The sequence below is a fragment of the Mustela nivalis genome, assembly GCF_964662115.1.
Source record: "Mustela nivalis genome assembly, chromosome: 3".
Taxonomy (NCBI): domain Eukaryota; kingdom Metazoa; phylum Chordata; class Mammalia; order Carnivora; family Mustelidae; genus Mustela; species Mustela nivalis.
This window is the reverse complement of record NC_139022.1, coordinates 94,391,936-94,419,800: the sequence shown is the minus strand read 5'-3', so window position 1 is coordinate 94,419,800 and position 27,865 is coordinate 94,391,936. Positions and strand designations below refer to the sequence as shown.

General features: G+C 41.1%; 1 long non-coding RNA gene across 6 annotated transcripts in view; it reads left to right on the top strand.

Annotated features, from left to right (window-relative positions):
* LOC309862263 overlaps nt 1–27,865 on the top strand; it is a 203,614-nt gene that overhangs the window by 118,406 nt on the left and 57,343 nt on the right. For 5 of the 6 annotated variants that reach the window (XR_014310386.1, XR_014310387.1, XR_014310388.1 and 2 more), the window contains one exon: nt 21,415–21,566. This is a non-coding gene — a long non-coding RNA (uncharacterized lncRNA). Of the gene's footprint in view, nt 1–21,232; nt 21,313–21,414; nt 21,567–27,865 lie in introns of those variants that run through there. The other variant, XR_014310391.1, reaches the window with a different exon arrangement.

The following is a 27,865-nucleotide window of genomic DNA, read 5'->3' as shown; positions in this document are numbered from 1 at the left end:
GCATCTCTAATTTCTAATTCCAAGTGTTTTTCAATGCAAGGGCATTCCTGTTCTCCATGTTTGATGCGTTTTCCATCCTCATAGCTCCTAATACCTTCATACACATGGATTCTAATAAGGTAGATTAGGTTACAATAATGAATAGATCCACACATGTATATTGGTTCAAACACAATAAGTTTGTTTCTCATTTATGAAATAGTCTAAAGCTGGTGTTTCTTACAATGCAGTGACTCCGTTCCACCTGGTGACTTGAATACCCAGGCTCATTTTTATATTGTGGTCCCATCATCTTCATCATGTGGGAAGGAGAGTAGTGGAGTAAGTCAGGGGTCACCACCCAAATCATTCAAAAGGAGAAAATATTTGGAAGAGAATGCAAGTGGGAGGCCTGAATAGATTATGCCTGGAAACCACCTATATCACTTGCATTCTTTCACATGGCCACATCTATATGGGAGCCTTAGAAATAAAGTTGGGCATCTCCAGGATAAAATCAAAATGGATTTTGGTAAAAACTAAGTTTTTGTCACATGAATTTTGTTTTCTCATGTCATTGAGGAACCATTCATTAATTCAATAAATGTTGAAGAGTCCCTACCCTTTATTGCTTATAATCTAGTTGGGGAGAAATATATTAATTACATAGTCACAACAAGATATGATTATAAACTGAGACAAGCACATGAAGGTAAACTACAGAGTTTTCTGAGAGTGTATAACAGGATATCTGACCTAGGGGTGGGGGCCAATGACACGTTTCGAAGGGGACACCTGATCTGTCATCTGAAGAATAAATGAGCTTTAAGTATGTTTTCCTTTTATTTGTTCTGAAATAGCGTTCTCTCTTTTTTGGGAAGAGTTATTTCTGATTTGTAATAATGGAGAGGTGATATAGACAATGTTACTTATTGACAATAGGTACTTATTTATATCTACTATTACATGGCTCTCATTGCACAATTTCACAATAGGTAACCAGTATGTATACATACCTGGTACCCTGCCTCATGTTTCAACCAACTGCCATTACCAAAGATCCAACAGATGAGTCTTAAACCCATTTGGAAAAAGAACTGGGGTCAGCTTACCTCAAGTGATGAACGTTACTAGAAAGATTCAGAAGAAAGTAAGGAAGTATTGGACAGTCTCATAATCAGTATAGCCATGTTTTATAGTAAATGGGAAAATCATTTAGAACACAGTACTCTAGTCTGTCTTCCCCATGACTCTTCTCTCATTTGTTTTCTGTCTCTCTTTCTACTTAGGCTCCCCGCCAACTCCTTTCTCCCATCTTCCCCACAGCTTCTCCTAAACAGGGTTTCTGGCTGCCACTTTCTTTGTGCCTCTTGACTTTTAGGTTCTTGCAGCACCTGTGTCTGCCGATCCCTCTGCTAGCTCTGTCATTTGGGATGTTTCATCATCATTGTCCTCTCCTGGGGACAAAGAATTTGGAAACATTAGTCACTGTTCCCTGGCCAGCCCATAGGTGGCTACCTTAGGCTCGGGGACAACCTCACATGGAATCAGTTCTGTGTGGCCCTGGTGAAGCATGTCTACGGCTCATAATACAGAGTATGAGGATTCATTTTCAGGTATGGCCGAGATGGACCAGATTTACTCTCCCACCTGAAAAAAAATTTTTTTTAAGTAAGCACAATATATGAAATAACAATTTTTAGACACTAACCATCTGTGGGTAAAGGACAGTGAATCCTGATGGAGGCAAACCCTACAACTGACACATTTAACCCTCTGGAGAGAGTAAAACAGCTGAGGGAGAGTGGACCCCAGGCAGAGCCCAGTGGTCGCCCTCAGGTGGGGCCATGGAACTGGGAATCTACATGCAAGAGCTGATCATTTTATAGGCTTCATGCTTATCTACAAAGTGAATGAGATCATTATCAGAGGCACAAACAGAGGAAATACGATTTTTACCAGGAATCCAAGCAACATTACCAACCAAGCCCCAGCAAAGGTGAGCTCCATTGCACACCTTTTCTCCTGTCTGCCCACCCTTCCCTCCCACTCCCACGAGTCCTCAGTCCATCATTTTACCTCACAGGTAACCTGTTTTATTTTCTAACTTTTCCCAGGTCTCCCTTCTCTAGTAGTGCCCTGATTAACATGGAGTTTTCTGCATATTTTAGGTCAACCACCCTCCACTCTTCATGTTTTGTTTTTTCAATCACATGTCATTATCTTACACTTTACTTAAACATTTTTAAATTTTTTATTTATGTCCTTTTTTTTTTTTAATTTACCTTAAGTGAGGAGCCCTTTCTGTTCTGTTCAACTGTTTCACTGGAACTTAAACAATGTGAATATAAAAAATGAAATATAATAAAATTGTGGGTGAAGGGAAGAAAAGAAGGAAGGTGCTTGCAATATGGCATAATAAGCCACTGGCAGTTTAAACTCCCTGGGTGCGTTTGAATTTTAAAATAAAAAGTTACTTTTTAAAAATGAGGTTCTTATAGGAATTTGTGAGGGAGGTGAGGGACTGGTCCCATAGGCTCTCTGCTCAGAACCATAAAAAGAAGAGCCAATGACCAGTGGTGGCCAATTTCTGTGAGAAGTTACCCCTTCCTAATAGTTCTCATTTTTCCAATATTTAAAGTCCCTCAGACTGAGGAAATAGGTGTCTTTAGTACACGAAAGTTAGCTTGCATTTATTTTACTAATAAAATCATTGAAACAAAGAGAAGCTGGAATCCATTGGCAGAGATCCATGAAACACTGGAGATCTTGGGGCTTTACCAAAGTTGGAACAAGATGTAGGGGCAGGAAGAAAGGGAAACTTGGGGATTTCTAGTCTCAGGAATAAGAATTAAAGTTTAAAACCCTAAGTTTCTTCCATTCCTTCATATGAGAAGCAGACTTCAAGCCATAACTAGAAAGACTTTGATAAAATTCAGGATGTTTTTTATTTCCCTACATTTATGTCCGGTTTGTTATTCATAAGGATTTTCAATAAAAGTTGCGTAATGGAAAGATTATGTTGGCTTGTCTTGATGGTGCAAGGAAGGAGGATCTGGAGAGTCTGCCTTACTCTACATGGAGTGTTAGGCATAGGGAAAGAGACAGAGGTGAAAACTTGAAGGACCCAAAAGGTAAACATACCTCCCAAGAGAAAAAGAGAGGTCAAGGAGAACCACTCTGGAGACTGTTTGGACTGAACTTCGGGAGGACTCAAGAGGGACTACATGCTTGCAGTCATTCCCACCACTACCCTTAACCTAGAGTGGGGGAGAATGGGGCATCTAGTTTGATCACTGGTGACTCAGTTGTTGGCCTAAATGCAGATCCCCTGGCCTACACCAAACACAATAAATCACACCCTGGAGGCATGTGTAGGAATACAAATTTTCCATTGGGGAGATGTTGTTAGAAGGCTACAGGCTTAATTATAAGATAAATACGTTCCAGGGATCTAAGGTATAGCATAGTTGCTATGCTTAACAATATTGTGTATCTGAAAGTTGCTAAGAGAGAAAAGCTTCAATGTTTTCACCACACACACACACACACACACACACACACAGGGTAGCTATGTGAGGTGATGGATGTGTTAACCAAGCTTACTGTGGTAATCATTTCATAATGCATATGTATATCAAATCATCACAGTGTATACCTTACCCTTACACAATGGTCTATGTCAATTACATCTCAATAAAGCCTGGAGGGGGGCATAAATAAATAAGTCAGTCCATTAATGATTCTAATGCACACCAAAGTTTGTATCCAGGTCCTAGAGAACAAATAAAAGTAATTAACCAGTTATCCATGAAACTACTTCACTGGTACTCAGCCTCTGGCATTGATAGCACTCACGACTTCAGTGTGTGCATAGGAATGATAGTCTAATTTGAAGTGGCAGGGATCTCCATAACACACTTGGTCATGGTGGTGGACAAGTGAGATGATTTTCTCTGCAGGGTCATCCAGAGGTTTTTCTGGAACTGAAGTCCCATCCTGAATAAATCTCACAAAAGACATGACAAAAACCACGGCAAGGAATGGGTCTGCCAATCTGGTCCCCTTGACAACAGGAAAGAATAAACAAGAAGCCACTCTTCTGAGATAAAATGAGAAAATTGTAGCAGGATCTTTTGATGCTATGTAAGGCTATGTATGTCAAATCTTAAAACTGGCTCTGAACCTGGCCCTGGGCATTTACACTGGCTCCAAGAACAATAATTATTTCCTGCCAACTATAGTTCTTGGGGCCTCAGACAGTTTGTTGTGTTTTTTTTTTTTCTTTTTCTTTTTCTAATTAAAGGACTAGAAAGACCACAAATGAGATTTATTTCCTTTATAACTCACATAATGTATTCCAATTCCAAATGCCACTCTCCAACTGTGGCAGGAACAGGCTTGTCAGTCCTGAGATTTTTCTGTGAACATCTCTTTGTTTCTGACTAGCAGCGTGGAGACCTAGGGACAGAGCAAGGAAAATAACTGCTAAGAGATCAACTAATCTGTTGACGCACGTGTCCACCTTCCAGGTTTTTCTCTGACCTTTCACAGCGTTCCTTAGGGAAGCTCTTCAAGTTATAATTATTGCACTGTGCTTATGCCTCCATTTTAAACCAGTTTTAAAAAAGCTTCCTTTTGACAAGGCAGAATACATTATTTTCAGATTTTCTAAAACATATGGCAATTTTGTTCAGACCAGTGATATGAAATTATGTCTTGTTTCACTTAAAGAGAGAGGAGGTAGGGCGGGGGATCCATCAAACATTGGCAAGGATATGGAGCGAGTTATTTCTTTTAAGTTCTATCTCAGTTGTTCCTCTTGCTTCAGAGAAAAACAATCAAACCTTTATGGTATGCTAACATCTCCCATAGCAAAAGGGCTTAAAGCAAAAGAAAAGAAAATTAACCTATGATCTCTCTGTAGCTCTTTTCCATAAGAACCAAAACAGCGTTGGGCAGACTGTGTAAGCTAATGGGTTGTAGACTGCTCACTGGAAGAAGCTTTAAAGATTGTAGCGACTTCTCTTCAGATTACTAAAGTGATCACTGAGAACCGAAAAACAAGTTGCTTCCCCATGTTCGCACCATTATTTAATGGCTGAGTGAGGACCAGAACCCAGATTCTCTGAAGATTTATCCTGTACTTCAGCTATCTCCTCAAAATTAAAATGTAAATAAAAAGCTCTCTTTCTGGGAGGCAACGCTGTGCCAAACAAAGAAGGAACACTTGGGAGTCTGCTGCATCTGAGTGTAGATTCTGACTTCGTTAGTAGCTACAAAAGAAAGTTATGTAAGCTTTCTGAGTCCCAGTCTCCTTCCCTGAAAATGAGGATGTAACTTAGTGCCCACAGTGGCTTACTCAACAAACACATGAGTAGCTACTTGGAGCCTAACACTGTTCTGAAGCACTGGAAATGCGGCAGTGAAAAAGATGAGAACTTCCTCGCGCTATCATGGATTTTGTATTTCAGCGGGCACATGGGGACAATAAATGGATCAACGTGTCAAAAATATAGCACATCAGATACTGATAGGAACTCTGGAGAGAAATAGAGATTACCAGATCAGAGGGGGTAGAGGCATGTGAGTACGTGGTATTGTAAATAAGGTAGTCTGGAAAGGCTTTACTGATAAAAGGACAGGCCAGGAGATGTGTGAAAAAGGGGAGGAATAATGACGTTAAAGAAAAACAGCAAGCCAAATGCCCTGGAGACAAACTGAACTCAGGCTATTGGAGTGACCATGCAGAGGTTCTGTGGCCAGAGAGAAGGGAATGTAATGCAAGTGGGTGAGATGGGGCCTGGGGCCTGAAAGACATCCTCTATGGGCTATAGCCACTGTATGCAGTTTGGCTTCCATTTTAAATAAGATGGAAAGCAACCACAGTGCTCTGAGCAGGGGAGTGACAGAACTGGACTTCTGTTTAAGAAGGACACCCCTGGTTCCTGTGTTGGAATAAACTGTAAAGGCAGCAATGGTAGAAGCCAGGGGACCAGATAAGATAATACCCCCCAGAAAGAGATGATAAACAAAAATGATCAGATTTTAGGGGCACCTGGGCAGCTCAGTGGGTCAAGCCGCTGCCTTCAGCACAGGTCATAATCTCAGGTCCTGGGATTGAGCCCTGCATCGGGCTCTTTGCTCAGTGGGAAGCCTGCTTCTCTCTCTCTCTCTCTCTGTCTGCCTGACTCTCTGCCTACTTGTGATCTTTCTCTGTCAAATAAATAAATAAAATCTTTTTAAAAAATCAGATTTGGGATAGAATTTGAAGAAAGACTCAACAGATTAGACTGTGAGAGAAAGAGGTGAGTCATACATGAATCTAAGACACTTTGACCCCACTATTACAAGGATGTAACAGAACGTGGGAGACACAGGTGTAAGGGGGAGTATGGATTCTAGACAAGTTAATTTTGAGATGGCTACTGGCCATCGAGAAGGAGACAGCGGGCACCGAGACACCTGGAGGTGGAGTTCAGGGCAGAAGGTCTACGTTGGAGAGTCATCAGCCTCCATGAGACTGGCAGAACTCTTTGTTGGGGGAGGTGAGAGTGCGTGGTTGTGTAATAACCGGACTGAGTCCCAGGATACAACATTTAGAGGTTGGGGAGATGTGTAAGACAGGAGAAAGGAAGCTGACTAGTAGGGAGCAGAGAGATGGCAGGTGGAATAGGAGTGTATACTAAGCCAGAAATCAAGAGAAGAATGCCTTTCTAGTAGGAGAGAGAGTGTCTGGTGTCACTGATGGGTCAAATAAGACAAGGCCTAGGAAATAACCATTGATTTTAGCTAAATGAAGACGATGCGTGGAATGATGGAAGCAAAAGCCTAAATGGAGTGTGTCCAAAGCTAATGGTAAGCTTGGGAAAAAAAATTAACAAATTAATAGCAAAATGAACAAAATTGAACATTAGAGAACTCACAGAAAAAGAAAAACATGTATCCAACAAAACACAAAACATATAAAACACAAAATATGCTCAACTTCACTTATAATAAGGCAAATGTAAAATTACTATCTAATGTGAAATTATATTCCAATTCAACCAGCACATTTTAGCACTCTAGAAAATAATCTGCAATTAATATGGGAAAGTAAACATGCATGAATATGATTAAAAAAAAAAAGCTGACTTTTGTGAGAATTTCCATCCAGAGAACTTATTATATTTCAGTGAGGGGAGTGGCCTTTGGAACTGCCGAGGTCTGAATTCCGGATCTTCTCCTTTTTGCTGGGTCTCTTTGGCTTCAGCTACCTCACTGTAAATGGGTCTTTGATTTGTACCATCCATTAGAGTTGCAAAGACCTTAGAATAATGCCTGCCTCATAGCAACAACGATAGACAACATTTACTGGGTGTTTAATATGCACGAGGCATTGTTCTAAGTACTTCACATTTCTTTCCTTTTCTTCATAGCAACACTGAAAGTAGGCCAAGACACCAAGACATTAAGGAACTTGCCTACATAACACAGTTTATCAGTAAAGGAATCATGGTACACAGAGACTGAGCTCTTAGCTACTACACTATGCTGTATCAAATAATGAGAAAAAAACTCATCTTGCCAAATATCATATATTGCAAGGTAACAGCAAAACAGTATAGCATTGCTACCATATTTGATCTGTATGACAATACAGAAAATCTAGAAATATACTTAGTCCTATAGAATGATTATGTAATAATTTCACGTTAAATAAAGCAAGATCCTCAAAACAATAGGAAAGGCTTATACTGATCTGATTGATAGCCAAGATCTGTATTTAACACGGTTCTCAAATAAAAGTCAAATAGCCATGAACACGTGAATTTATCAAAATCAGTGAGTTATTTATCTAGGTTCATTGCATTTAGCAAAATGGCACTTTGCCAATTCACTTATTTCCCAAACTAGTCATGATCTAGATATCCTAGGTTAAAGAGGCTGAATTTAGTTTACACAAGGGTTGGTCTATATTTTAGAAGTTTCAGTATATAGATTAGATATCAGCTTGCTAGGGCTGCTGTAATAAAATACTACAAACTGAGTGGCTTAATCAACAGAAATTTATTGTCTTAACGGCTCTAGACCAGAAGCTCAAAATCCAGGTGCCCCCAGGGTCGTTTCCTTGTGAGGGCTATGATGGAAGGATGTATTCTAGGCCTCTCTCCTTGGCTACAAGATGACAATCTTTTCTCTGCTGTTCCACATCATCTCTCTATGTGTGGCTGTGTTCAATTTCCACCTTTTAGAAGGACATCAGTCACATTATACTAGGGTCCTCTTTAATGACCTTCTTTTAACTTCTTTAATCACCTCCCATAAAAACCTTACCTCCAAATAAGGTCACATTCTGAGGTACTGACTGAGGGTTATAACTCCAACATTTCTTTTAGGACAGGAGTCACCTCATAATACTTAATATTTGAGTGTAAGACATAGTAGCCACAAGACCCCTTCAGAGGCTGTTGGGTTGGCCTCCATGATACTTTTTTTTTTTTTTTAATTTATTTTTATTTGACAGAGATCACAAGCAGGCAGAGAGGCAGGCAGAGAATGAGGGAGGAGGAAGCAGGCTCCCCGCTGAGCAGAGAGGCTGATGCAGGGCTCTATCCCAGGACACTAGGATCATGACCCCAGCCGAAGGCAAGGCCCTAACCCACTGAGCCACCCAGGCGCCCCACCATGATACTTTTTAAAGCAGGTTCCAGTTAACCATGTATATCTAATCCTTTTGGAGGATTAGTTAAGGTATCTTTAAAACCCCAACACAACATTCTTCTGGATGACATCAAAGAGTCCCTTGCTCATTTGCTCATTTTGCATAAAGGCAAACCCTGTGGAGAGGAACAGAACACATTTCTTGGGCCTGGCCCAATATTTCTACAGTTGTATAAGAACCACCTTAGTGTTTCACAAATTCCATAGCATGAAACATGCAAGCAATCAAATATACAACACACTCCTTCACAACAATAAGGAAATCACAACGGGAAACAAGCACCTTACATGCAAGGCAGGAGGAAATGGTTTAGGGAACAAAGATTGGGTGTGGACAAGAATCAGTGGAAATACGAAATGAGGGTGAAATCTCTGCCCCATAATCCCCAGATGTGTGGTGTCACTGTCCTAGAGCCAGCCTTGCCACACCCCCAAAACTAAACAACCCAACTCCTCACCCTGCCTGGTGGATTATCAAAAGTGGTGGGAAAAGCCTCCCGTGGTGGGCACAGATACTCATCTCTTTATCAACTACTGTAGAATTGGGGGCCATCAGCCTCATCCCTTAGTCCCCCTCCTTTTATTTGATCAGCAGGCATTCACATGATCATTTTCATTTCTCTGCCTCCCCACTGTTGTCATGTTTGTCCAAGACATCATTATCTCTTGCCTCTGCCAATACATATGCTTGAGCCTTGAACAACAGGGCTCTGAACTCTGGGCCCGATTAAACACGGATGTTTTTCTCTGCAAACGCTTTGTGGATTCCGTTTGGCCTACGGCTTGGTCTGTAGTGTTCAGGGTGGCTGAACAGAGGCCCGGTGGCCGCAGGAAGAGGCTCGGGCAGAAGCCCTGACTTCAGGCCCGCACCACGGGGCCCCACGGAGCAAGACTCCCAATGACGCCCCAAGGGGAGCCGCGTGAGGAGACATCTGGGGGCCGCCCGCGGAGTCGGACAGGCGGCGGCCATCTTCTCAGTCGGCGGCGCCTGCGCCACGAGGCCGAGCTCCAGCGGGCGGCCCGCTGAGTCGGCGTCTAGGGTTTGACCGCTCACGTCAGCACGACCTCCGCACGCACGTCCCGGAAGGGGCGCCGCCGGCCGCTTGGTTGGCGTCTTCAGGCGACGCTGAGGACCGGGATCTTCTCCTCCGCCCGCTGGCGGGAGCGGTGCCGACGGAGCCACGTGCTCCCCGCCGAGCCGCCGCCCTGAGAGAGGTCAGTGCAGGGGGCCCAGGGGGCCAGGCGTCCACGCGGCCTCCCCCTGAGTGGGATGAGGCGACGGTGGGAGCTCCTGCTGGGGCGCCGGGGGAGGGGCACTGCAGGGGCTACGTTCGCCCCGCGGTATTGGCTGTCCCAGGAGGCAGACTGTGGTTCCGAAGGCTGCGACCGGAAAAGAGGTTGCCGGGTGTGGGAGGCCGGAGGAAGGGGCGTCCCGGCGTCTGGTGCAAGAGACAGACCTGCACCACTGCCGCCCGCTGCGCTGACTATACCCAGACTCTTTACAGTATAATATTGTAAACGTATTTTCTCTTATCTTTGATTTTCCTAATAACATTTTGTTTTCTCTACACTGTCATGGCAATACAGTGTATAATACATATACCGTACAAAATGCTTTAATCAAGTGTTTATGTTATTGGTAAAGCTTCCAGTGAACACTAGGCCGTTAGTGTAAGTTTTGGGGGAGGCAGAATTTACAGACAGATTTTTGACTGCATGGGTTTTGGTGTCTCAGGGGCACCAAACTCCCATGCTGCTCAGGGGTAAACTGTACACCCTTGTGTTTGGCTTCACGGTACCCCCAGGCTAATCCGTTCTCCACTGAGCAGTTTCTCACCTATTTGAAATGCTTCAGTGAGCTTTTAAATAAAACCTGCTGTACTTAACCGTACCTGCACCACATGACCCTTTATCCTGCTCTCCCTCTTGCTGGCTGTTTCCGGCTTCTCTGTTCTCCTTTTACTCGAAGATTCCAAATACTTTCTGGCCTCAGGGTTTTCACCTATGCTCTGCCCCCTTTCTGGAACTTCAGCTAATATTCAGCCAGCATGCTCCCATTCAGTTACACAATTTGTGAAAACAGTGAAATAACGTCTCCACCTCATTGCTAAGCACTGCTACCATGTCCCATCACACTCTTGCATACACCTGTCCACCTTGTCCCTTTCCTGGAATCCCCTGGACTTCCAGGCTGCCCAGAAACTAAAGGAGTCATGCCTGGCTGGCCCTCTATGAGGTCTGCAAGACCCGGCATGAGATAGGACTCAGCTGGAGAAACAAAGCCAAGCAGAGATAGATGTTAAGAGATTTGTTGCCAAGAATTGGATTAGGTAGTGTTGGGGGATGGCAAGGCAAGTCAGAAATCCATGGAGCAGGAAGGGCAGACTGGAAATTTCAGGTACCAGCTGCCACAGCACTTTGTTAGAGAATTTTTCTTCTGGGAAGCCTCAGTTCTGTTCTTAAGGCCTTCCACTTGACTGAATCAGGCCCACCAAGATGATGTAGGATAATCTCCTTTACCTAAAGTCAAGTAATTGTGAACAGTAATTGCATCTACAAAATACCTTCACAGCATTACTGATGTTAGTGTTTGAATGACTAGGGATTGGTGACACATAAAACTGGCCATCAAAGATGTTGTTCCAGCAGCTTGTCTCCCTTACTGGTAGTTCACTATATTTAATTTCATCCGTCCCTAAACTGTCCCTTACTCTCCACCCTAGCTCTTTAGATGGTGAATACCTTTTCTCCTTTCCCTCCTTCAGGACCCCACTTTAAATACCATCTTCTCACCAACCATCTCCTCACCTCCTTATTATCCTCTGTGTAGGTACCTGCCCAACCCCAGAAGGACCTGTACTCTATTGTTTCTCTTCGCTGAGCTTACCACAAGTTAACTATGTGTTCTGTTTGTTAACTGATTTTTGCCTCTTGTTCGCACAAAACCTTGTGTCCCATGAGTGCTGAGACTTCCATTTGTACCACATTGTTTGCCCCAAGCTAAAACTGTCCTGACAGACCCATAGCAGGAGCTCCGTTAATATTTGTTAAATGAGTAAATGTCATCAGAGATGGCTGTGATTTGAGACACAAAGACCCAGCTTGATATCCATTTTTACATAGCCTTTTTGCCTTGTCCTGAAGCTAGCTTCTCTGTTCAAAGTCTCACTCAGTCCAAAGTCATTGTTTTGGCGCAAGCAGAGGCTCAGGGCAAATACATGGGTAAATCATTGCTTTTAGAGAAAACCATGGAGAGCTGGCTGACAGAAATTAAAAGAGCCACGATGTGGGTTCCTTCAACAACCGTTTTTATTCACGTATACGGCCCTCAGTCTTCCCTCTGATGTCTGACCCAAGTCAGCTCCCACTAGAGGGTAATTGGTTGGAATTGCTGCTTTGGTAGTAATTAACTGCCAAGCAGAGTAGAGAGGACTCAAGAACTGATGTTAAGGATATGGCCCTCCTTTTTTAGCAGGCCCTGAAGTAGGACATGATCAAATCGAAAGCTCAGATGTAGAACCTCAGTAACCGAAGTGGGCTCTCTTAACTACATCTCATCAGGAATCATGGAAGCATCTTCCAAATTGCTCAGAACTTCATCCGTTCTCTACTGTCCATCTTTTAAATCTTTTTCTTCTCTTTTGATCCAATGGCATATCTAATAGATATCAACCCTTAGCTTCCTTATTCTGTGTATGGGATATCGGACGGCAATGTGTGCTCTATCAGTGGACTTCCTCCTATGTGGAATAAAGGCTTTATGGCTTTCCTTGGTGAAGAGGATATTCCTCCCCCCACCACTTACTTGGTAACACATATAGGTATTCTGAGTCACCAGTGAAAAAGCCTTTAGGAGATTTGTGCATTTGATGGCCTTTGCATCATTCTCATTTCATATGATAAAAAGAGGCAAATAGATGTTGTCTTAGAAGAGCTTTATATGTTGGAGCAAAAACAGACAATTTTAGAAAATGGTAAAACTATTTCTGTCCACAGTAAAATTGCATGGTTTTGTTTAAGTCGTCATGATGACTCTAGATCAGGGAGCGTGGAGTATGATTCAGAGTGTATCTGTGATACACTGTCCTATAGATGATCTAAAACAAGCCATTAAGCAAAAATATTCATACAAAATTCCCTCCATATTCCTAATTTTATATTTTTATTCAGTTGCCCTTCTCATTCTGTTTACCTGCCATGAGAATATGAATAATATAATGTGATATGGCTAAGGTCAGTCAGGAGAATATGACATCTACTTGCAGGACATAGATACCTGCCCAAGACCAAACTGGGAAGTAGTTGAAGTTTAGAGTTGAGGCCTCCAGTCCAAATATAGACTTTTTTCACTTTAAGATTTTTTTGGTTTTTCTCCTCAGGAACCAAAAGGTCCTTGCTCTTTCTCTTTAAGACATAACTCAGATCCTTTAAAATACTGCCCATAATCACATTGCCTATCTCTAAATTCCTGTAACACAGTTGGCCACTCTTATGCCAACTTGTCCTGTTATTTTTCATTATAGATTAATTTCCTTGTTGCCAACTTAAATTATGAATTCCTGAAGGGCATGGCTCTATTTTCTCTGTGTTTGTTTCCAGGCACCCCATGGCATAGATATTTTGCCAGTTCCTTCTGGGCGAAAAATGAGGTTGTGGCAGAGAATACTTGGTTGTTCATCAAAATTTGCTTTTGCTTCTATCTAGATGCACAGCTAGACTGCATTTCCCAGCCTCCTCTGCAGGGAAGCTGAGCACTGTGGTGGTCTGTGCCACTTCTGGGCTTATTCCTAGAATTTATGTTTCCCTTCCCTGTGCTACTTTTTTTCTTCTTCTGGTAAAAAATGAGTTCTTAGGGATTGGCAAAACCACCAGATGGAAGGAGCTTAGGTCCTATAGTGATCTTGTTGAGTAAGCTGCCCACAGACCAGAAACATCTGTTTTGGACTTTTGGTGCCCATGAAATGAGCTCGGTTTTGTGTGAGCTGTCATGTTTGTGGGTTTATTTTTTATAGTGGCTACCAGTCGTTCTCCTGCACCTAGTAATTTTAGTGGAAAGAGCTGGAACTTAGCTCTGCCACAATGACCAAACTATGTGATTTAAGGTAAGTTAATTAATTTCTCTGAGCCTCAACTTCATCACCTGTAAAATGTATGTGATTAAGCAACTGCCTCAATCAGTATGTTGTGAGAATTAGATATGTGAATGCGATCCCTTACAACAGTGCCTGGTACCTCATGGGCACTCAATGAATATTAGTTCAGTACCACTCTGATGTGTGCTTAGGATTAGAACTCTTGTATGTTCACCCCTAGCACAGATCTAAGATTTTAAGTTAGAGTATGCAAGGACTTCACATTAGGCCAGACTGTCTCTAAACAGATAATTAGAGATAATTATGCTGCTATTTAGGTCAAAGGCACTCTTCTTTCTAGGCTGAGCTATTCAGTACCTAAGGAGTAAGTCTGATCGTCCATTAGGTATTAGTTAGGTATTAATGATTAAATGACATGTTGTTCACCTAATCATTGACTGCAGGAGAGCTGGGGGAGGTAGACATTTGGCTGATTTGGTCAAGTTAAATTTAGAGAACTGAAATAGTTACTGTTTCTGCTGTTGGGTCCCCTGGACTCTTAAGGGTTCTCAAACACAGCAGTCTCTCATGCTGGATACAATAAGCAAGACTGAATACAGCAGAATTTAATTAGGCATATATTTGCAGGTTGAATAAATCCTTGATACCTACTTTTAGACAGTTTTAGGCTCTTGCGTTAATGTGTTTATTCCTCTCTAGTTAACATCTGTCTTCATGTTCAAGGTTTGGACATACAACTTATTATCATCTCCAAAATCTATTCCTTTTATTTTCAGGAGATTTAACATTTTTTTGAAGATGGGATGTGGAGAGTAGGAGTCTCTAGTAATTTTTCCTAACACAAAAGTTGTATCTCCAAATAAAACTTTAAGATTTGAAGTCATGCTCTTCTTTGCTACAGTTTTCTCCTAAGAAAGTACCAGAGATTTGGCATTCTTTAATTTTTTATGTAACGAAAAAATGAAAGGTTTTTTAAAGGCTAGTTTCTTAAGTCTGTCACTCAAATCTGGAAACCAGGCCAGAAAAGATTTTTAAAACTGACCACATATAGGTGGATATTTACTGTAGCATGACTTGTAGTTTAAAAAGCAGACAGCCTCCCCTCCACAATAAACCCATCTAGTGTCCATGAAGAGGGAAATGGTTGGTTAAATTACACACATGCACCCACATGTAGTATAATTCCACATTTATAAAAACAAACAAAACCAAAATTCAAACAAAGACAAACTCCCTATATTTGTGATTATACACTTAATATAATTAGTAATATAATATATCTTTAGGGAAAACTATTTAAAAAACATAAAACTTTTCCTGTTGATTATTCAGGGCCATGGATAGTTAGGGCTTGTGACTGGAATGTGTTAACTTTTTTGTGGATTCCTACATTGTTTGACAGATACAATAGGAAGGTATTACTATTGCAATTTTAAATAATTTAGAACTCTTAAGAGGTCTTTAAATGTGAAAGGCATTCCTGAAATGTGGGAAGATATGAGTACCCACAGAAACTGCTATTTTAACACTTCTTAGGATTTTACAAAGCTTTAGTGTACTTACAAAGCTTTTGTGTACCAACTCATCCTGGAATCTACAGATTTTCACGTAACTGACCTTGTATCAGAAATAGGCAATGCTAGGGATAGTCATGAAAGCAACAGTCATGTTCATTTAAAAAGCAATATGAAACAGGCAGAGTATGTTACAACTTTGAATATAAAAATAGCTTACAATGAGTTGATCTGAAATCAATTAAAATAAATCTTTGAGTTATTAGTAAGAAAAAGTATTCCACATTCCATTGGCAGAAAGGAAAGGAGAGAAGAAGGAATCGCTTCTCGGCCTTTTGGCTAAGATCAAGTGGAGAGAAGAAGGAAAGGAGAAAAAAGAAGGAAAGAAGAAGGAAGGAAGGAAAGAAGGAAGGAAGGAAGGAAGGAGACAACTAATTTGGTAGCTTGACTGCCATTTCTGCTGCTGGTGATTGTAGGAGGTCTCAGGCATTGGGGTCAGAAGTAGAAGAGAAACAGATGTGATGGCAGCAGCCCAATGTTTCAGAGCATCTCATGAGGTACAACATAGAGCTGAGTTATCAGACTAAGTGGGATTTGAGGACTTGGCTATCCCCTCTTCCCTCATCAAATCATGATAAATTTAATTGGGACCAGGGCTCTCGAATTGCTGTAGCCTTTCAGTTGGGTTGGTCCACTTCCATGACCATTACAGATGAGCCACAACCCACGGGTATTGTGCATGCAATATACTGCCAGCTGAAGTGGAAAATTACACCCTGCCACAGAGGGGCCCAGGTGTCTTGTGAGTTCATGGAGTGACTGACTATGGATGTCTCACAGATGACATTCATCATCACTCCAAATTTATGAGCAGCTACCAATTAGAAGTAGGTACACAACACAGAATCCCTCCCCAGCATTGTGATGAGGAAGGGAATATAACCTGGATTGGGAAGCACAGAAGTTTAACATATACCAGGAATGGAAAGGCTAGAGAGGATAAGAGGAGTGGATCCCAAAGAGAAGGCACAGTTGTCCTGCCTATTCAAAATGGGCTGGAAAGTAGAAGAGAATATAAAATATAAATGATACCAGTTGGGAGGATGGTCTTAAGGAAACCATAGAGAAAGCAACATGATTAGAAGTGAGGATTATGATTCCATCCCTTAACTTTGGATTGTTTAAGAGAGAAGTACATTTTAAGAATAGGCCATGGAAGGGACTCTTTGTCCAAACAGATAATATCAAGAATTTGCATCGACTTTATTATCTTGGTGACGGACAGAAGACTTTGTTAACCTAAAGAAAGTTAGGGCTTTTCAGGACAGGCTGGCCAGAAATCCTGCCCCTCGGCAAGTAAAAAAAAAAAAAAAAAAAAGATTTCCTCTCCAAATCTCACTTATTTGCTTAGGGCCAGATCCAGCCTTTTGTTCTCAAACAATGTTCTATTCTAAAGTTCTTCTGAGGAGAATCCTGCCTCCTGGATGGGCCTGACATCTCAAAAAGCAAGTAAAAAAGACTTCCAAGGAGTCACACAGAGTGAGAATCTGGCCCATCAATTTTCTGGGTTGGTTGGTTTTTTGTTTTTTGTTTTTTGTTTTTTTAAACACAGCTTGTAAAGGAAGCCAGAGGCTGTATAGCTCAGCCTAGCGTGCAGGACGGCTGGCTTTGAGCAAAGTCGCAGCCAGACTCAGGTGACCCTGTGCTCTTCCTGCAGCTTGCTGAAGTGAAGCCTTCCACGAAGGGTTCAAAGAGAGGGTATACCATTTTGATTTGGGCATTTGTTTAATATTTCCTAATCACACATATATCTTTTAGCTGTCCTCTTCAGACTTTTGTCTGAATTGCTTATTCTTACAGAGTATAAAGTACAGTTCTTTAACTTGTCTATTTAGAACCAGTGAAAATGCGGACCTAATATAAAAAATGGTGTGTGTGCATATATATACATCTTCATACATAAAATGACCATAGTGTTACATGTTAACTAGATTTTTTATCTAAATGATAATAGATTGGAGAATAAAAATTCATCCAAGAGGTCACTCTGAAGTGGGAGAACCTGTAGGCAAACTAATATGGAGCAGAGACTGGAACTGGGTGCCTTAGTCAGTTAAGCATCCGGCTCTTGATTTCAGCTTAGGTCCTGATCTCAGGGTCATGAGATTGAGCCCTGTGTCAGGCTCTGAGTGTGGAGCCTGCTTAGGATTCTCTCTGTCCCTTTGTCCCTCCCCACTCTAACCACACACACACTCTTTCTCTCTTTAAAAAAAAAAAAAAAAATTGGAAATGCAAGAAAAAAATTAATAGGTGTAACTCTTACATTCTTTGCAATAAGTGCCTTCTGCACTTCCTCCTTCTTGGATTTCTCATCCTGAGTTCTTATAAATTTCTCCTAACATAAAACTGTTTTGAGTTGATGTCCTTAATTACACAAAATAGGAAGGCAAAGAAAGTTGAAGAACTACTTTAAGCTAAATTACTTTAAATTAAAATATTATGAATGAGTCTGAAAATATTTAAAACATCTAATGGTTTGAAACAAAGATTATACATAGCTTTAGCACAATTAGAACTCAAAGAATTCCTCTAATTATTTTCCCATGTTAATGTAGGTGACCAGTCCAAGGTCTCTTATCTAGTTAGTTTGAACAGATTGGAAGTGAAGGATCTCCCAATTTTTAAGCTAATATTCTTTCTACTTAGCTCTGTGGTCTTGGGAATAGTTAATGAATCTTTTCATGCTTCAGTTTTCTCAACGGTGAAATGGGCATCATGATGATACATAATTCATAGAACTCTTGAGAATTAAGTAACATATATAAAGTCTAGAGAAGAGCACCTAATACATGATAGGCCCTCTATAAATATTAGCTATATTGCTTACCACCTTGCCTTTCTATTAGTTTACTATGAAAAACAGTGTTTGAAATTAATCCTTTTGAGTGTTTAGCTACTGGAAATATAGAATCAGTGATGACAGTATATCTTGGATGGGAATCAGATTTTTTTTGTTTCTTTTCTTTCCTATTCCCAAAAATGATTTTGTAGAGCATCTTCTTTATTCAAGCCTGATTACTTCTTAGATAATAAAAATTGTCATGATTAAATAGACAAAATGCGTGGGAGAAAGAATATGTTTTCTCTCTCCTCTCCCAAAGTAGACATTGAGTCCAGGGTGTGCCATTCACTGCCATCATAATTATCATGAAAGGTGATTTGGAATAAATTGAGCCGACAAACCGAACCTAGGGAAAAACACAGATCCATTATTCATAAATCACTCAAAATGCCACCTCCTCAGTGAAATCCTCTCCAATCTCACCATCAGAACGAATTGCTCCCTGGTCAGGGTTCCAGGCCATCTGTGTTTATACTTCACTTCTGGGACTCATCAGTTTTCCCTGTGCCTTGTTCTTCCATTGCACTGAAGTTTAGACTCGCAAAAGCAGACTCTGTGCCATATCCATCTTTGTTTCCAGAATCAAGACTACCTCACAGTGCTTACAAGTATGCAGTCGTATCTATTGAATCAAATTCTTAGACCTTATTTTGAAATAAGTGAGCATATAAGCTTCTTTTATTTTTTTAAAGATTTATTCATTTATTAGAGAGAGCACGAGTTGGGGCGGGGGATAGAAGGAGAGGGAGAGGATCTCCAGCAGACTCTGTGCTGAGCACAGAACCCTGGCTCTGAGATCATGACCTGAGCAGAAACCAAAAGTCTGACACTTAACTGACTGCACCACCCAGATACTCTGAGAATATAAGCTTCTTTTAAAACTACTATTATTTATTGAGCATGTATCATGGCTTCAAAACTGCTAAATTCATAATGACTGTGTTAAACATCATTATTTTCATTTAATAGATGAGAATAACTAAGGCTCAGGAAGGGTAAGGGCTTTGTTCAAGGTTATACTGTAAGTGGCAGAAACAGAATGTAAATGCCAATTCTGTCTGATACCGCTTCTTGGCAAGAAGAAAATAAGGATTGGACACTCCTTATTTTTAATACTTGATCCCTTATAATCCATCCTGAAGCAGGTTCCCACTATAGGAATGCTTTCTCTTTAGGACGGTCATTTTGCAATATTTTACCTCCATGTAACACCACATGTTTCATACGAACAGCACTAACACCAAGAAGACTGCCAGTCTCCTCCCCACTGGGCAATGCAGAACATCCAGGCATATGAGCCCTGTGAAAAGTTCTTGTGGACCGACATGATCTTTTGGATTGGTCTGACTTTGTTTTGTTGCTGTCAGTGACTTGCTCCTTCCTCTGTTTTGATACACCTTATGTAGGCTATCACAACAATGCCCATACCGGTAGAACTTGTCTGCATCTGCTCATGGGATTGGCTTCCAACGACTTCACCTCAGAGCTGCAACATAAACCAACTCTTTTCCAGCTGGAAACCTAACCAGCCCTGCACAAGTGTACTACATGGATATCTGAGACAAGTCTGTTCAACTCCACTTGACATTTCAAAGGCTATACTTTGAAAAGTGTACTGAACCCTTTAAATATGCTGCTTCCCTCAGTTTCTTCAATTACACAATTTTTAAGTTCTTCTTTTTAATCTTTTTCTTAAATTTTTATTTATTTACTTGAGAGAGACAGCAGAGAGAGAGACAGAGCATGCACACAAGCTGAGGGCAGGAGCAGAGGGAGAGGGAGAAGCAGGTTCTCCACCGAGCAGGGAGCCCGAAGTGGGGCTCAATCCCAGGACCTCAGGATCATGACATGAGCCAAAAGCAGATGCCTAACCAACTGAGCCACCCAGGTGTTCTTTCTTTTTAATCTCTTAGCCATTTTATAACTTTGTGTTGGATTATCCTTTGCAAGAGCATTTGCATTTAATTTTCTCACACTAATCAGAACGGTGTGCATTTTAGTCGTGTGTGTGTCGGAAGTTAGGAAAGCCAATAAATTAACCACATATTAATAAGTAAATCAAAATAGAAAATATAATAATGGAATATATGTCTTAAGATGATTTAGCCCCCTAATTCAATGCTAACCACTACCCCATCCAACTATAGCTTTCTTTTTTCTCTAAGTGCCGTGGCCACCCATGGGAAAACAAATAAATGTTGCGAATTAAAAAGAGACTTTTTCTTCCAACAAATAAAGACCAGAGCATCTCCTATTTTCAGTGTAGAATCAGTGTGAAATTAGACGCTCACACTAACAGAGCAATAGAAGCTACCCTGGGGGAAATGAAAGATGACAGCCATTGAAAGCAACAGAGGGAATAGAAGTCCTTCATGGTAGAACCCAGCACGCAGCCCTTCCCTCCAAAGGCAAGCTCTGAGTGCAGGATCCTGGAGCGGGGGGGTGGAGGGGTAGGGGGGGAGTGTCCGAATGTCCTGCCCCTCCCCCTGAGGAAGCCAGGGTCCGGTCTGCAGTTATCACCGCTCACAGCAGACAGGCAGCTTCCCTGCCAGGCCCACTCTTCATTCTCAGTGGGTTTGTTCAGCTCCATTTCCTGGAGAGAGCATCTCCTCACAGTAACTTCTATCACATGCTGTGAGCTTGCCTACGTTTGGGGCATGACATATTGATTTGCGGCACAATTATGTGGCCTGTCAAGGGGTGACCAGAGAATCCCGCAGATGCTTCCCTGCAGATCGCCCTTTCCAAACTCACTGTTTCATAGACCAGCAAATCCCAGTGGAGTAAAGAGTTTAACACCAATGTGAATTTTCAAAGGAAAAGCATCAAAGGTGTTTCCTCTTCCTCATCTTCTTGTTCTCCTAAGTGTCTAAGTATAAGACAAGAACAAAGGGAGGAAGGGAGGAAACAGGAAAATAGGGACAGGACCTAAACTACAGACGCAGCCTCGCACAGGTAGCAGCAAGAAAGCCATGGTTCTGTGACCTCATAGAACACACCTGGCCTTGGTCATTCTCAGTCTGCCATAAATCTCAACAAATAAATTGGAAAGTTCTTCTTTCCTCAGGGTCCTATAGACTTAAAAAATATCACAGTTTGCTGAATCCTGGAAACATTGGTACTGCGAATGGCACAGCCCAACACAGTTGACAGGGCCAAAAGAAAGCAAGTCAGGTCTTGGTTTCTAATTATCCTCCTCTCCTTAATTTTTAATTGGCAGATCACTGTACAGGAGTAGTTCTCTTCATCTGTAAGAATGGACATGGCGAGTGCATTCCATCTGTATGGAGAGAGTGTGTGGGGGCATAAATTTGAGTTGTGTGAAGAATACATTCCATTGGGTGCATATCCGGACCATGAAGGATCGCTCTGGTGAGTCCTATGAAAATGTGGTGGTTGATTTTCTTACTGTGATGACTTTCAGTTTATAAAATTTAAAAGAAAGAGGTGATAAACTAGACTGCTTGCTGCTGGGATATGTGCATGCATGTTTTTATTATTCCATGTAATTCTGAGAGCCTCATAACGTTTTGTACAGACAGAGTTTAAATTATACCATTATGGTCTTTCTTCACCTTGACCTTAAATCTCCTTCATTCCCTCATGGGGCTGGTGTTTGCCTTGTCCCCATCCAGTCTGTCATGCGGCATAGCATTCTCTCTGTGTCTAGTGCACCCTGATCTCACAGTGTGAGGCCCCGTCATTCCACATTTTCATTTAATTTTTATTTCACTTTTAGTTAAAGATAGAGTTGCATTCATTTAATCCTGTTTAGGTTTGCCCAGTCTTCAACTTCAACCTCCCCCCTCATCTGCAGACTGCATGCTGTCTCCCAGCTGCCTTCCGCTGACATGGCCATGATATTAGGAGGCAGGTCAGAACACTACAGTTGTCACAGGGCATCTTTACTCAAAGGTGTCTGCTCTTGGCTATTTGGACCTGATATATTTCAGTGTATTCTTGGTATGTGGGAGCATTTAAGTTCCAGAGTGATCGATGTCATATGATTACATAAAGAGATCATTGATTTTTAAATAAGTTGCTACATTTTTCTTTCTTTTCCTTCCCTTTCCTTCCCTCCCCTCCCCTTTCTTTTCCCTTCCTTTCCCTTCCTTTCCTATCCTATCCTATCCTATCCTCTCTCTCTCTCTCTCTCTCTCTCTCTCTCATTTATCAGTACTGAGTTGGCTCCTCTTCAGACATCCATGTCATACTTGGTGAGCACGACAAGGGGCAGAGAACTCTGCTCTGGTAGACTCTGTTGCATGAGAAAGACTCATTAGAAATAGAAATGTGGGGGAGTGCCTCCTTGTCCTCACTGTCCCTGAGCTGTCCTGCCTAGCAGGTGCCACCTCCTACTCGATTGCAAACAAGAAGCTCACAATAGTTCTCCAGCAGCAACTCTGTTGTCATTATCACCAAGTGAGGTTTGGAGCCAGGCAGCCCAAATGCCATTCTAAGTTGGTAAAACATGCAAGGATACGTAAGACAGGGGTGAGTCTACAGAACTCAGCACACGTGCTCTGAAAACAGGGAGGAAGCCCCAGGCAGAACTCATGAAAATGGACTGTGCAGGAAGTCCCTGAAAAATAATGAGAACCAGATGGATCTAATCATTTGGGAAAGGGAAGGGTGATGATCTTGAGCAGATTTATCCTCTTGATTCATCAGGTCACAAGGCCCGGCCACATTCTTTACAATATCTGTTGACCCATGCACCATCCCTTTTTGCAGTTCATATGCTGTTAGCTTTTTTTTTTTTTAAACATACTGTTTTAAGACTCACTTGGGCACCTTGGAGAGACAAACACCATGAACCATTTCACAGCTCAGCTTTCCAAAAATAAGCGCATGCAACTATGTGAAATTATTCTGAGTTTCTAAAAAGCAGATGAAAAGTACAAAAAGTATGAGGAGTGAAGGGTTGTTCTATTACCTTATGTACACTGTCACAGTGAAAATTCTTGCCATTTCACCATTTCGGTGGCTTTTGTTCCTTTTGCAAAACTAACCGGCCCCATATATATAGTCTCTTGATTTATGGATGTATTTTGTCAACACTTTCATATTTTTGGAATCAGGTATACATTGCATAATTAAATGAAAAGCAACCTGCCAGCTCCCAGAAATATAAGTTGTCCTTTGTGGTAATTTCCTGAACATGTATCAGTGTAAGCATGTATAAAGGTAGCTGTCTGGATATTGCTGTCTCCAATAAGATGCTTGCTATTATTGTGCCACTTGTGGTTGAATTTCATTGAGAATTGTCATTCATTAATTGCCATATGAAATACCTTAAAAAAAATTACTACGATCTAGCAGGGAAATGAGAAGTTATTAAATGCAGAAGGTTGTCATCTGCCAGACGGTTTAGAAACAGGCAGTGGGAACCACCAATCACTCAAAATAAAGCACAGATTTTCCAAAGCTTAGTTTGGAATGACATGATGCATTCAGGTGCTAGTTAGGATGATCACCAGGGGATTGACTGAGGCCAACAGCTTCTGACTAAAGTTAGAACGAAATTGGTGGATTCCTAAAATGTTGAAGTCAATTAAATAATACCAACTAACCACCTAGCAAGTTTAACAAGATAGGGGAAGCAGGTAAAATCACATGGATCTTCAGGTACTCCGAGTAAGTCCACAAGATGCTAAGAATTTCAGCTTTGTGATTGCAGGTTATAATAGATCTAGAGTAAGTTTTATAGTTGTTTTAGATCAATGATACATCTTCAAGTCCTGTGGAAACAACAGAATTGAATGAGAGAATTCATTGATAATACCATGGTTGATGGTGGGAAAAACGACAAGATTATAATCTCACTTTTACTTTGGCACTGAACATGAGTTGGCAATGTTTTCTTTGGGCTATGACTGAGAATATATTTCTTTCATTATGTCTTTACATTCATCTCAGTAGAGCTAACTGAACTTGAATACCTCTAAAGACCTGTCTTACTCTTGCAGTGATGTCCCATGCTTTGGTAAATAAGCACAAATACTACAGGTTCCATTTATTTGTTGGCCTCACTCTTTCTTAGGCCAAGCAGCCAGAACAATTCATAGGCGTAGATTTCATTAAAAACAAAAGAAAAACAAAAACAAAAACAAAACTTGGTGCCATTGTTGAGGAGAAGATGCAATCTTTGGCCACACCTCTCATTTAAAATACATGTCTGGAGTACTGTGCCACGGCTCCCAGCCCATTTGCCCTTATGTAGGATGACCTACAGTTTCAATTTGCCTGGGGCAGTCTCAGTGTGTATCTATGGTCCAAGTGTCCCTTCTACTTAAAACTTTTTCCAGACAAAAGCATCCCTTATTGGATAGTAAATAATACAATCACTCTACTCATGTATAACATGCTAAGGAGACTAAAGAAAAAAAAAAATTCTCAAGAAAACAGATGTCAGTCCACTCAAACTCCTCACATGTGTGGCCGTGGAGTCTACCAACTACCCAGAGAAAAATCAATACCAGTCTTGTACATCGTTCTGTCAAAGCAAAAAGCATCAATATAAAACCCGGCAGTATCCCCAGGACATGGCTTTAGTATATACTGATCAAACATCTGGTGACAGAACATGTACCTTGTTGTATGCTATGTGGAATTCAGGTTAGTGGACAAGGAAAATTACCATGTGTCATTATGCAGGTACTCCTTTCTCACAAAGCTCAAAGGTGCAACCTCAGCCTGACTGTGTGCATATAGGCCTGAGAACACACAGCCATCCAGGAGGCTGAACGTGGTGTAATCACGACTCACTCCCTCCTTCAGATGACACATGTTGAAAAAAGGCAGCAACAGAGTGCAAATCTGGCATATTCCTGCCTAAGGATGCTAAGTGTGCAGAAATGCATGGCCCACATACCTCTAACAGGTATTCTTGGAAAAGATGACATGCTTTGTTCTACTTAGAAGTATTAAAACACTCTGCTGTTAACAGTAATACCAGAAAGGTATCTTGTACAGTAGTTCATTTCTAAATGGAAACTCTTATCTAGAGTAGCTAGAAAACTCAAGTACAGAAAACTAATCCAGGCTTCTCTGATGGAAAGAGAGGAAAAGAATAGTGCAGAGCCTTCACATTGCTTCAGGAGTTTCACTTCTCTCAGGGATCACATCACTTGACTGCGTTGTCCTTTCTTTTAATGCAAAAGTAAATTTAGGTACCACATTTCTGGTTTTTTGTTCCTAAGGTAATTTCATTTGTATTCATTTACTTTCTTTCCTAGAGCTTTGTTGTAACATTAATTAGATTGCACAATTGTTTTCAAGTTTTTCTTTCACCTTTACCCCGTTACCAGTTATGATAATTGGAACTTGAAATTTTTATGCTTCTGGCAAATTTTAGATGTACCAGTTTGGTTTAACTGGGTAGCTGATGTTTGAAGAAGGCAAAAAGATTGACTGCCTCCTCTTCCCTCTGGAGAAAAATCTGGATTGCGAATGGGGCTGAGCATCCCAGCCTCCCATATACCCTTAGATCATGATTTTTATTAATCCCAGATCGAGATATATCTCTTTATGAGGAGAACTGGAAAGAAACAGACAGGACAAGATGGGCAGTTTTGTCAGTCTAAGACACCTCAGGTTTTTGGGTCTCTCCCTCCCCTCCCAATCCCAGATAACCCCACCCTCCACATCCACCCCAGCTTGGCATTTTTAATGTCTGTGGGATTTTCCATTTCCTGCGTGGCTGGTGCAGAGCTATGAGGTATCCAGTGGTGTCCTCATGACCTGAAAGGACTTAAGCATGAAGTCCAGGAAGGGACTAGAGAGACAGTTTCTCTCTCTTATGTACTGAGAAGCCATTTTACAGCAGATAAAATTAGATTCTCTCAAAGGACTTTTTAAAACCCAGAATTCTAGTTGGCAAGATTATTGTAAATTTTCCATTTTCCTCTTTGATTCTCAAATAAGCATGCAAGATAGGGAGGCCTGTATAATCCCTTAAGATCATTTCAATTTGAAGATATATTGACACTCATAAATTTTCTACTTGGTGACTTCATTCAGTTGAGCATCTGATTATGCTAGATAGTTTTGATAATGCTGTGCTTTCCATATAAACCTGGGATCCATTTTTTAATAAGTAATTTCAGACTTGCAAACCAGAACCAGCATATGCAGAACTAAACAAATTCCTTTTGTCTGGTTAGCTGCAGTGCATGCTGAGTATGTTCTCTGCGCATGTTAACAAAGAACGCAGTAGGTTTTGAGCTGCGGTTATCTGCTAGTAGGCTCTGCACTGTATTGCTGCTAAACAGGAGACTGGAGGGCTATTTTCCAAGAGAGAGGAGACAAGAACAGAGAGAGAGAATAGCAAAGGAATTCTTCCTCAGAGGGTCATTATTCCAGATGTACCACATTCCTTAGCGTAGACTTGCTTCTTTCCTCAAACATTAACTCATCTTGTTTGATGTAGCAGACATTCCAAGTTAGGATTTCTCAACATCAGCACTATCAAGTTTTATTATTATTATTATTATTATTATTATTGGACTTGCACCTTGTAGACTGTTTAGTAGCACACACACCCCACCGCTACCCATGCCAATGGCCTCCCCATCCAGCTGTGACTATCAGAAATGACTCCAAATATCACCAGGGCATGTATAGTAACTGTGGACTGTATAGAGCATCGTGAGAGCACAGAAGACAGATGAGGCCAAACTAGGGGAACAGGATGACCTGGGCCATAAAGGCAAGAAAGTGTGATATGAGAAAAGTGTTGGTGTGGCTGGCATCTATAAGTCAAGGCTACCTGTGATGAGGGAGAAAGGTGAAAGAGAGGCAGGCACCAGACCATGGAAGGCTAGTTTCTTCTGTTTGCTCCTTGAGAACTAAATTTAGCTCATATCCACACCTTAGTCATGCCATTTAAAAAACCTCACATAAAAGATTATTTTAAATCTTGGCAGCAGAATCGTAGCAGCATTTTTGTAGAAGATGAATTAAGTCATATTTATGGATCAAGTTTATTCTGTTAGGGCCAAATACATATAGTTGAATTATTTTTTCCTAATATTGGTAGTGCATTCTTTGAAAACTACTTGGAATATGTTCATATCCTCACTCTATCATAAATCCTTGCTCCAAATACTTTTTTTCTCAACAGGTGCATTGGCATCCATGTTGATTTCTAGCTGTGCTTGGTCTTACATCAAAATGCTGGCTTTGTCTGAGCAAGTCTGAGAGAAGAGATTTATCCTTCTGCATTCTATTTCAGGCAGAGCCATTGACTCAGGGAGTGAGACACTTGACCTACTTGTGGCTCACTTAAGCCCAGCAGGAGAGCTGCAAAAGTGGGGCCTCTGATTCTAATAGCATCAGCACTGACATTTCCTGGCAAAAGGAGATTTAAATTTAAATAGAATGGAACTCTCGCATCATCATTTTGTTACCTTCTCTTGGGTGAGTTAGTCCTGTGAAAGTTTTGTTAAAGCAAATGAAGTTTTAAAACCCATGATAAATTAGAGTCTAATGAGATTCTGAAACAATTTTCCTTTTCTTTCCACAAAAACCAAATGTCTGCTGGGAATGTGGTGTCTCCCTTTGGTCTCCTTCTTTGTTGAAGCATTTGGGAAAATTCCAGTTCACTTTACATACACTTATGGCATCCCCTCTGAGCTAACCATTGGATCATGAATACAGCCTAATGAACA